Source organism: Symsagittifera roscoffensis, chromosome 5 (genome assembly GCF_963678635.1).
Source record: "Symsagittifera roscoffensis chromosome 5, txSymRosc1.1, whole genome shotgun sequence".
Classification (NCBI taxonomy): domain Eukaryota; kingdom Metazoa; phylum Xenacoelomorpha; order Acoela; family Convolutidae; genus Symsagittifera; species Symsagittifera roscoffensis.
Window position 1 is genome coordinate 5,137,005 of NC_087066.1, and position 9,452 is coordinate 5,146,456.

A 9,452-nucleotide genomic window follows, 5' to 3' on the forward strand; every position below is an offset into this window, starting at 1 on the left:
AAGGTAGGTCGACCGAAAATTGGTGTCGATAATTAATACCGAAGGGAAGACCCTTTAGTTGGTGAGGGGGTTGATTCCCTGAAGGGGGCGTCTGCCGCCCGCCTCCTCCCCTAAATCCACTAAAAGTTTGTTTTTGACTAAAATGTGGATTATCGGTGCTAGATTAGGTAAACTACAACTAATAATAAATTAATGAAGGCCATTCAGACCAACTGTTTTTCTATGCTTATTTTTACAGTAGGAATATGTTTTTTTATATTAGACGCATCTTTTCGTTATTCATCCAAGGTAAAACATGTAAACTTGTTCTCGGTAATGCATGAAATAAGGCCAACCAAACCAAAAAATAAGTAGTTCAGTCAACAATGCTCTTTTTGAACCTTCTCTTTAGAGTCATTTTCATCTGATCAAAACACTTTTTTTTTCTCATAATTGGGTATACTGAAAACTTTCTCTGGATAAATATCCCACCCTGGGCAGACTATGTCACACTTCTTTTATCAAAAAAGAAACCAAAATGTTTTTCAATCAGTTTTTTAAGCGGATGCTTAACAATCGGATGCTTAACAAGCAAACAAGAAAAATCGTGGAAATAAAAAGTTTGCGGTTAGAGCTGAAAATAGTCTGATAAGTTAATAACTAGTTTATTGGTACTAGCTAAAATTGCCCGGAAGACACGTGAAAATTTTTCAGATGCGGAAATTAACAAAGATAAGGCAAGTTTGTCCACGTTTGATATACGATTGAAAGGGGATATGAATTTCCTCCCAGGTTTTATCACTCAATACTTTACATGAATCACAGCCCGCGATTGACCCGCTTCATTTAATTTATGGGTTGTTTATTCTCCTAAGAAGTAAAAGTACTTGGCTCAGTTTCTCTCTAACTTCTTAGATCTTTTACCTTCCTCTAAATTGTTTCGGCTAGCTCCCTCTTTTTATCGTCAGGGGCTCCGGTGATAAATTTAAAAAGAATTTTCCCCACAGTTTCATTTACTTGTAAAACAATTTCCCTTAACTGGCTGGCAGGTGAGTTAAAATTTCTCTACATGCATCTATACAGTACCGTGCCGAGGGAGGGGGGAGCAACCGCCCCCTTCCCCCCATCCCCTTCAATTCTGGTTGCCAAATTTTCCCGAAGTGTCCCCCTTTGGTACAATCCATTTATGGCTTACCAACTTCAAAAATTTTCTAAATGGGCCAAATAAATAATTTTCGAGACAACATAAATAATTTTGAGGGGAAGTGCGCGCCGAAAAAACGTAATTTTTTGATCAAAATTTTCCAAAAAATGCCTAAAAACGCCTTTTTTTGGCCTGTTTTTGAAAAAATTTTAGTATTTTTGGGGAGCTCGGAAAATCCAATTGATCGACCTAAAACATAAAAAGTTCCACTAATTTTTCAAAATTTCTGCGCACGCCACTGCATCTATTCAAAGTTTTTTTAATTCTTGATTTGATTTGAATTTCAAACAAAGGCTATCAAAATAAAACTTGGATATGATTTTTTATGGACAGCGAAAAACACGCGACTCTAAAATTTTCCGTAAAATAAAGATGAGACTGTTTTGTGTCTGTTTTGTTTCATTATGTTTTGTTTAATTAAAACTGTTTTGTTTCATTACGAGGCCAAACTGTGCACAGGGTAGGCGCACAATTTTGTGTTTGTATGTTCTAGGTAAAAGTGTGTTAAAAGTGAAACATTTTATAAAGAACCAACTGAGCCCTTTTTTTCAAGATTTTTAGACCTACCAAAAAGAATCTACAAGAAAAGGTCGAAGTAACTCTGAAATTTGCAATAAATGTTTCAGAAAAGAAAAACAAGTTGGTACACAAAAACAGAAAATGCAGACAATAACTTTCGCATTTTTTGCTTGCTCCATGCTGTTTGCTTGCTCGTTGACACAGGAAGATGACAAAACTCAAAAACGATACCTAGCGAAGAGCTTCATACATCCGCATCAAGGTACACACAATTTTTTAACTTTGAATAACCTCAAGATTTCGACCGGTCAAAGTATAACCGAACTCAACTCGAAGAGTTAGTTTTCGGACAAAACTAGAAAAGTTTGTTTTTAGACAAAAAGTCCCCACCTGAATGTATTTTGATAATTGAAGCAAGTCTTTTTCAATGTCGGTGAAAAAGAGTCAAAACAAGGTAGCGTCCTGTTAGATTTGTGTATAGTGAAGTCCGTTTTGAATGTTTTTCTTCAAAAAATTCCTGAAAAATCCACTTTTCAAAAAACTCCTGCTCGCGCCACTGAAGAAAGGTTTGTGTATTTAATGGTCAAACTAAGGCAGAACGTATGCAAAAATTCTCGATGTAAATGTAAGTTTTTCACACAATTTTTTTGACTGCTGTCTTTGATCTATTATCTGATATGTGGCAAAATGACTTTGAACCCATCGAGATAACAATTTTTTGTTTTCTGGATTTTTGGAAAATGCAAGTCTTTACAGAAATTCAGAAATTCAGTTTTTTTAGTATAGATCAGAAACGACACGCTTTGAAAATCTCATGTTTTTTAAACTTTCCATTTTTTAAAATGGATTGTTGAATAATTTTTACGCTACCTATGACGTCTTTTTAATTTCAAAGAGTTCTAATTTTCATCCAAGAAAGAATTTTTTTGAATAGAGTTTTAACAGCGGAGTTGTGAGACTATGATGCACATCTTCAATTTTTGTTTATGTTTTTGAAGTATCATTCGGTTTGGGATTTTCAGCTAAGAGATCATTCTTCAAAAAAGACGCAGTGAATTCCGTGAATAATGACGATAAACAAGGTGTCCTCGCCCGACAAGCATTAAACTCCCCAGAAAATTATGATAAGCGAGGTTTCTTCGCCGATCAAGCAGTTGGGAAACGAGGGTTCTTCGCCGACCAAGCAGTTGGCAAACGAGGTTTCTTCGCCGATCAAGCTGTGGGAAAACGAGGTTTCTTCGCCGATCAAGCTGTGGGAAAACGAGGTTTCTTCGCCGATCAAGCTGTGGGAAAACGCGGGTTTTTTACAGACCAGGCGACAGGAAAAAGGGGATATTTCACCGATCAAGCTACAGCTGGCAAAAGAGGATTCTTCCTGGATCAGTCGACCGGAAAATAAAAGGAACTCTTAGGAAAATGGGCTGCTATTTAATTTGACTATTAATTTAATCAAGGCTTGTTTAACAAGTTATCATGGTTCGACAAATATACTCATTGAAAAATACTATGAAAAAAAAAATCTTTTCTTAAAAATAACTCAAAGTAAAAAACGTCAATTTATTGGAAGTCTCATAATGCAAAAATAATAATTCATCATAAAAATTTCTCAGTAAGACTTGTTTTGATAAAAATTTTGAAAGCGATTTAAACCATGTTTTGTTTCAAAATAGAGGAAAAGCTTGCATGAAATCTGTTGTCATAACAGAATCGAAGAATTGACGTATTATTTGAGCTCGACGTTTGTTTTATTTCTCCGCAATATGTGCAAACTTTTAAGCAGTAACCTCTTTTTTGTAATATTTTGGGGGCTTGAAAAACACCATTTTGCCTGAATTGTGACAAACACAGCGCAATATAGTTCGTGCTACCGATGAAAAAAAATTTGAGAAACTATTTGCAAGATAATTTTTAGAAACAAAGCCAAAATACAACAGTTTTCGCTAAATTACTCAAACGAGCGACCATTTTCTTTTTAATCAGGAAAACCAGCATATCAACATGAAAAATCTTTCATTTATCAAGTAAACCATTTCCTTTCCACGTTGAATAAACTGAAGAATATTCACTAGGTCTAAAAATTTTTCTTGGTAAATAGACTCAAAGACAGTTTTTAAAGAAAACTTTCGCGTTAAGTTCCCTTTGAACATGCTTTAGAAAATCGTTTTTAGTAGTTCGCCTGATTTCTCTCATGATACTTTTTCTCTTTTTTTAATCGTTATGCACAGACCAAATACAGCATTATTTTTTAAATTTTAGCACAATTCGATTTCTCTGTAAGTAGAAAAACATGGAAAACAAGAGTAGGCCTTTGCTTTACAATTATCACTGAACACTTTGTTTAAACTGATACAAAAAAATTAAAACTAAAGAAAAACTGTAGAATAATTATTTAAAGAGTTTTGCTCATTTTCCTTGTGTTTTGTCCTCATTTTCTGTTCTTTTTTGAAAAATTACAAAAAAGAGTTTTATAACTAACTAATGTGTCTTAAGAATTATAAAGTTTAGAAAATTTTGGAAATAGGCCTGTGATCAAGTTTTGTCAAACTTAGTCAAAAAACCCAAAACAATCCGACCAATTTTTCTCGACACCAAGACGTTTTCGTAGAAATCATTTCTTAGAACGCAAATCACTGCTAAAAAGCACGAAAAGGCAATTTATGAAACTAACATTAGCGTGGAAAAGTCTCGAGAACAAAAATTTTTCCCATGTTTTAGTAGGTACAAAAACATATCAGAAAAATACTGAAGAAAAGCTGAAAAAAAGATTTGTTTGAAGAGAGAACATGATCAATCAGCAGTGTTTTGGCTCTGCAACTAAATTCTGTTGGAAAGCTAAAAAACTAACTGAATAATGTCATAATGTAATGAATTTTTGCACGGTAAAGAAATATATAGGCTGAACTCAAGTGTTTTTAGAATTTAAAGCGAAACATCACGCTTTTGATCACAATAAAAATTAAAAATACCAAGAAAGTGGCAAGAGTACCCAGTGAAAAGATGCTATTAGGGAGACTATGTTTTGATTTCCAAAAACTAACTGTGATAAAACAATAGATTCAGACAACTTTGAAATCTTGGCTCAAAGTAATTTTCAGAAAGTACGTGGTTGAAGATTTAAAAAATAGTTTTGATATTTCCTTACTGAGCCATGAAAAAATCATGTTTTTTTGCAAAGAATTCTTTGGTTCTTGTATGCGTCTCTCCAGAGTTTAATGATGAAGTAATTTATAAAGTATTTTGAACTACCTTTGTAAATAATTGAAAAGAATAAAAACTGAGCAAGAATTTAATCAACCGGCAACTGTTTAGAATTCAATCACCCGCTGAATCTACTTGAATGCAAGTTATATTTTGTAAACTTGATTTTTTCTTCCGACTTTCGTAACAAAAGTGGCGGAATATTTTCGCTCGGGGTGATTTTTTTCATCAGACAAACTTCGACTTTTTAACTAGCTATCTTAGATGGAATTTTCCTATATCATTCAAAAAGTATTGCTGTTCATAGCTTAAACTTGAAAAGATATTTCACCTGTGATTGTTTTTTGTCAAGTTATGGGGTCTCAAAGATTGCCAGTTCGCGCTACTAACGCGTAAACGGAGACTTAATCTGTCTTGGAAAACGTTCCAAATTGGTTGAAATAACCTTATTTGCCATAATTGATAGGTTACTAGGAGCAAAAGCGATCATAATGTACTTTATTTGGCGTGTGGGAAGATGATTTTCAAAAAAATCTCCATTTTTTTTTACTTTAATTTTGTTTTATTACATTTAATTTTTCATGTTTTTTTGCCCCTTAAACCTTAAAAGGCAGTCGGAACTTTCAGGGCTTTGCCCTGATGCGAGAAATTTTTTTTCACTTTTGAACTTGTGTTATCTTTTTAATTTTTTTTTACAAAAGAACCATTTTTCTCTGCGGTTAACAAATCTGTTGTCATTATCTCAAATTTACGTGCACTTTTTAACATATTTTTATCAGATAAGTCTCAATCACATGATAAATATCCACTTTTTCTCTCCTTGTGATAAATTTGATCTCAGAAGTCCTGGTTTGAAAAAAAAACTAAAGTGTTTGAATTAAAAGAATAGAATTAGAGTAAGTATTTATGTGTGCCTTTGCCGTGACCTGAAAAAAAAAAACAGTTTTAGATTGTTTCAAATATCTCCTCGCTCTCTAGTGAATGATTTGATCAAAATAGATCTATCTTCAGCCGTTTCTGATTATCCCTTTTAGTTTCCGTTTCGTAATTTCTAGTGGCGATCCTGTATTTTTTTTCAGCAAATAAGCTAATCTAGCTAACTGCGCTTTTTTTAAAAAAAAAACCGGATTTTACTGCTGTTTGCAACACTGGACTATATATACTGCTATTGTTCTGCAAATTGCAGACCCTCTATGGTATTTCTGTTAGATTTATCTGCATTTTAGTTTGAGAAATGACTTCTCGAGGAACGTGTTACCGTACCTGGTGAATTTTCTAAACAGGGTCTGAAATTCTATCTTTTTTACATAAATTGATTCTTAGATCTGAAGTTCGTTATTCTGATCTTTGATTATGAGGAATTAAAAAATTTCAGACCTGAAAATTGAATCTGAAGTTAAAGCGAGTTTTCAGATCTGAAAAAAAAACAATAAAAACAAAATTTCGGATCTGAAATTAGATCTGAGAAAATTTTCTTCATTATATCACATGCATTTTGGGCAAACAGATGACTTTTTGAAATTTTACAGTTTTTTCAATAATTAATTACATTTCGATCACTTAACAGTAAAAATAAACTTCCCAATGATCACAACCTTGTTCTTAAACATAATTTCGTTTGTACCTGTTTTGAAAAGCCCTTCAAAAACTTCTTGATCACCTATCAATTTTTTTGCTATTCATGCGGTACTTCTGCATTTACCGATGTTTATCTCATGTAAGGCAATCATATTCCAGCAGTCTTCGAGGAGAGATTTTGCTAAGTACCTGCTAGTGGGTGCCGGACATCAAGCCGACGAGACTTCAAGCCGAATCGTAAAGCTAGGGACTTCATATCAAAAGTTTTCTCATTAGGTCTTGAAATATGATGATTTTTTTATAAAAAATTCTCAACTTTATGATCTTTCCTGAGTAATTATTATCGTTTTTTTTTTTAATTTAAGCCTCCGAGTGATGTTTAAGAAAGTTGAAAAAACACACGGTTGAAGGCCATTTTCTTCATATAATTTATGAATTCGAAAAAACGGGCTGATATTATAAATGAGTACCAATCTTGAGTTATTCATGTTCATGAATAACCTTTATTATGCACTAAACTTGCCTAAATTTTTGAAAAAAAAAACGTTTTACAGATTAAAAAAATAGTGATTTGAGGCGCTTAAAAAGTTTAAATTTCGGTCTGAAGTCCCTTTGGCTTGAAGTCCCGTCGGCTTGTTGTCCTAGACCCTTTGCTAATAGCTAGTAAAAGCTGAAATGATGTATGTTTTCAAACCAGAAAAGATAATGAAAATATACTTTCAGATCTGAAATTACATCTGAAATAACTCATTTTTAAAGTACCCAAGCGTATCCAGCTGTACAGTTCTGTGTCTTTCCAGGTGCACTCTCGGTTGCGCATTTGATAATTTTTTAGCATACTTCTCCTGACTAATATCGGGACCAATTCAATCTGCCTTTGCTCAAATGGTCCAACTTCAGAATATTCTGAGATACTGGTAATTTCATATCCCCAGGCTCCTATAACTCTTATGACATAAAAAAACTTGGCTTTCGCAGATTTTTTTGTTGTTAGATTGAAATTGTATAATTTTCTTGTGTTGGTCTTTCCCTTCTTGTTAAAATGGTGGTATATATCGGTCTCGTTTTATCGTAATCATGATAGACTGTTTCATTTGTGTAACTTTGTATCTTAAATTTCGATATCTGAATCACTAAATAAAATGGTATCTTTGTTTCAATAGCAGACAATTTCCCCGCCTAAAGTAATCTACTGGAGGTAACATTCTTTAATTTTGGAACAATTGCACAATGTTTTTTCATCTCACTTTTGGGATCTATTTAACAATCTTTCTCCCTTTTCAGAAAGGAGGGGAGATTGCTAAGAAGATTAAGTAACCGAATTTGTGAATAATCAGAATGCAGCAACATTATAATTCACAATACAAAGCTCTAGCGCTAGTTTACTCATAGGGGTGGAGATTCTCAAGTAGATACCATAGGGGGGAGATTGTTAAGTAGATTCCACTTTTGATACCAATTGCACGGTGCGAATATATTTTTGTGTGATGATATTTATTCCAGTTGAACCGATTTCGTCGTTATTTCTTTCAGGCTAATGGACTTTTTTTATAACTGAATAAGTGAAAACGTGTCAATCACATTTCTTTGGACATTGTTACTTACGTTCAGTGCTTTTGCTTTGGCGCCATTTGAGGTCGTTTGATACAGGTCGTATGATACAGGTCGTATGATACAGGATTTTCTCTCGAGGGAATTTTCGAAATTGTTGTCGACTTTTTTAAGTCGACCAAACAAATTGAGTTTTAGAGCGGCCGCAGAACACTACAAAGACCGTTCTTGGAGAAAAGACCGTTTTTGGGCACTTTTTGGACAGTTTCGAAAACAAAATCGCGTTTTTTTTTGTAAATGCTTCACCTCAAAAATAGTATATATTGGCGTCCAAGGCGCCTTTAGAAAACTTTGGAGTCGGTCGGCCAAAAGAGAAACTAGTATAAACTACCAAAAGGGGTACCTTTTGAGTCCGCAGGGTGTCGAATACCTGAAGGAGGGAAGCGTCTGCCATCCCCCTAAATACACCCCTGCTAAGATATGTTCTATTCTTCACTCTTGTCACTTTTGAACCTTCCTTGATCATGGATCATATCAGTTGAAGTAGTGACTGAATGAACTATTGATTCAGAATTGGGTAACGAGTTATTTGTTTGATTAAGTTTACAGTCAAAACTTGATGTCAATTGTACGTTGAGACCTTTTGCTTCCCCTATTGTCATGTTAATCTTGTTGACAACAACCCGTCGGCTTGTTGTCCTAGACCCCTTGCTAATAGCTAGTAAAAGCTGAAATGATGTATGTTTTCAAACCAGAAAAGATAATGAAAATATATTTTCAGATCTGAAATTACATCTGAAATAACTCATTTTTAAAGTACCCAAGCGTATCCAGCTGTACAGTTCTGTGTCTTTCCAGGTGCACTCTCGGTTGCGCATTTGATAATTTTTTAGCATACTTCTCCTGACTAATATCGGGACCAATTCAATCTGCCTTTGCTCAAATGGTCCAACTTCAGAATATTCTGAGATACTGGTAATTTCATATCCCCAGGCTCCTATAACTCTTATGACATAAAAAAACTTGGCTTTCGCAGATTTTTTTGTTGTTAGATTGAAATTGTATAATTTTCTTGTGTTGGTCTTTCCCTTCTTGTTAAAATGGTGGTATATATCGGTCTCGTTTTATCGTAATCATGATAGACTGTTTCATTTGTGTAACTTTGTATCTTAAATTTCGATATCTGAATCACTAAATAAAATGGTATCTTTGTTTCAATAGCAGACAATTTCCCCGCCTAAAGTAATCTACTGGAGGTAACATTCTTTAATTTTGGAACAACTGCACAATGTTTTTTCATCTCACTTTTGGGATCTATTTAACAATCTTTCTCCCTTTTCAGAAAGGAGGGGAGATTGCTAAGAAGATTAAGTAACCGAATTTGTGAATAATCAGAATGCAGCAACATTATAATTCACAATAC

General features: G+C 33.9%; 1 long non-coding RNA gene across 1 annotated transcript; it reads left to right on the forward strand.

Annotated features, from left to right (window-relative positions):
- The first annotated feature begins 710 nt into the window (after positions 1-710).
- LOC134846522 (uncharacterized) lies at positions 711-3,201 on the forward strand. The gene is made up of 3 exons (XR_010162811.1): positions 711-1,028; positions 1,810-1,964; positions 2,725-3,201. It is a non-coding gene; the product is annotated as an uncharacterized LOC134846522 (long non-coding RNA).
- Positions 3,202-9,452: the final 6,251 nt, after the last annotated feature.